The following is a 2,753-nucleotide window of genomic DNA, read 5'->3' as shown; positions in this document are numbered from 1 at the left end:
AAATGAACTTTTCTTGACAATGGATGGCTTTCGCTCCAAGTTTCCCAAGGTAAACAATCAATTAGAATCTGTTTTAATCAAAAAATGTAAAAAAAATTCAAAATAAATTCAATAATGCGATTATAAAGGCATTTAAACCGAGTAATAAGGCTTTTCTAGGCATGAGTGACTATAAATGAACTTTTGTTGACGATGGATGGCTTTCGCACCACGTTTTCCGAGGCAAACAATCAATTACAATCTGTTTTAATCGAAAAATGTAAAAACAATTCAAAATAAATTCAATAATGGGATTATAAAGGCATTTAAACCGAGTAATAAGGCTTTTCTAGGCTTGAGTGACTATAAATGAACTTTTGTTGACAATGGATGGCTTTCGCTCCATGTTTCCCGAGGCAAACAATCAATTACAATCTGTTTTAATCAAAAAATGTAAAAACAATTCAAAATAAATTCAATAATGGGATTATAAAGGCATTTAAACCGAGTAATAAGGCTTTTCTAGGCATGAGTGACTATAAATGAACTTTTCTTGACAATGGATGGCTTTCGCTCCACGTTTCCCAAGGCAAACAATCAATTACAATCTGTTTTAATCAAAAAATGTAAAAACAATTCAAAATAAATTCAATAATGGGATTATAAAGGCATTTAAACCGAGTAATAAAGCTTTTCTAGGCTTGAGTGACTATAAATGAACTTTTCTTGACAATGGATGGCTTTTGCTCAATGTTTCCCGAGGTAAACAATCTATTACATTCTGTTTTAATAAAAAAATGTAAAAAAAAATTCAAAATAAATTCAATTATGGGGTTATAAAGGCATTTAAACCGAGTAATAAGGCTTTTCTAGGCATGAGTGACTATAAATGATCTTTTCTTGTCAATGGATGGCTTTCGCCTCACGTTTCCCGAGGCAAACAATCAATTATAATATGTTTTAACCAAAAAATGTAAAAACAATTCAAAATAAATTCAATAATGGGATTATAAAGGCATTTAAACCGAGTAATAAGGCTTTTCTAGGCTTGAGTGACTATAAATGAACTTTTCTTGACAATGGATGGCTTTTGCTCCATGTTTCTCAAGGTAAACAATCAATTACAATATGTTTTAATCAAAAAATGTAAAAACAATTCAAAATAAATTCAATAATGGGATTATAAAGGCATTTAAACCGAGTAATAAGGCTTTTTCTTGGCTTGATTGACTATAAATGAACTTTTCTTGACAATGGATGGCTTTCGCTCCACGTTTCCCGAGGCAAACAATCAATTACAATCTGTTTTAATCAAAAAATGTAAAAACAATTCAAAATAAATTCAATAATGGGATTATAAAGGCATTTAAACCGAGTAATAAGGCTTTTCTAGGCTTGAGTGACTATAAATGAACTTTTCTTGACAATGGATGGCTTTTGCTCCATGTTTCCCGAGGTAAACAATCTATTACAATCTGTTTTAACAAAAAAATGTAAAAAAAAATTCAAAATAAATTCAATTATGGGGTTATAAAGGCATTTAAACCGAGTAATAAGGCTTTTCTAGGCATGAGTGACTATAAATGAACTTTTGTTGACGATGGATGGCTTTCGCTCCACGTTTTCCGAGGCAAACAATCAATTACAATCTGTTTTAATCGAAAAATGTAAAAACAATTCAAAATAAATTCAATAATGGGATTATAAAGGCATTTAAACCGAGTAATAAGGCTTTTCTAGGCTTGAGTGACTATAAATGAACTTTTGTTGACAATGGATGGCTTTCGCTCCATGTTTCCCGAGGCAAACAATCAATTACAATCTGTTTTAATCAAAAAATGAAAAAACAATTCAAAATAAATTCAATAATGGGATTATAAAGGCATTTAAACCGAGTAATAAGGCTTTTCTAGGCATGAGTGACTATAAATGAACTTTTCTTGACAATGGATGGCTTTCGCTCCACGTTTCCCGAGGCAAACAATCAATTACAATCTGTTTTAATCAAAAAATGTAAAAACAATTCAAAATAAATTCAATAATGGGATTATAAAGGCATATAAACCGAGTAATAAAGCTTTTCTAGGCATGAGTGACTATAAATGATCTTTTCTTGACAATGGATGGCTTTCGCTCCAAGTTTCCCGAGGCAAACAATCCATTAGAATATGTTTTAATCAAAAAATGTAAAAAAAATTCAAAATAAATTCAATAATGGGATTATAAAGGCATTTAAACCGAATAATAAGGCTTTTCTAGGCATGAGTGACTATAAATGAACTTTTCTTGACAATGGATGGCTTTCGTTCCAAGTTTCTCGAGGCAAACAATCAATTACAATCTGTTTTAATCAAAAAATGTAAAAAACATTCAAAATAAATTCAATAATGGGATTATAAAGGCATTTAAACCGAGTAATAAAGCTTTTCTAGGCTTGAGTGACTATAAATTAACTTTTCTTGACAATGGATGGCTTTTGCTCCATGTTTCTAGAGGTAAACAATCTATTACAATATATTTTAATCAAAAAATGTAAAAAAAATTCAAAATAAATTCAATAATGGGATTATAAAGGCATTTAAACTGAGTAATAAGGCTTTTCTAGGCATGAGTGACTATAAATGAACTTTTCTTGAGAATGGATGGCTTTCGCACCACGTTTCCCGAGGCAAACAATCAGTTACTATCTGTTTTAATCAAAAAATGAAAAAAAAATTCAAAATAAATTCAATAATGGGATTATAAAGGCATTTAAACCGAGTAATAAGGCTTTT

Source organism: Theobroma cacao, unplaced genomic scaffold (genome assembly GCF_053813885.1).
Source record: "Theobroma cacao isolate CCN51 unplaced genomic scaffold, ASM5381388v1 tig011, whole genome shotgun sequence".
NCBI lineage: Eukaryota > Viridiplantae > Streptophyta > Magnoliopsida > Malvales > Malvaceae > Theobroma > Theobroma cacao.
Note: the sequence above shows the minus strand (reverse complement) of the source record.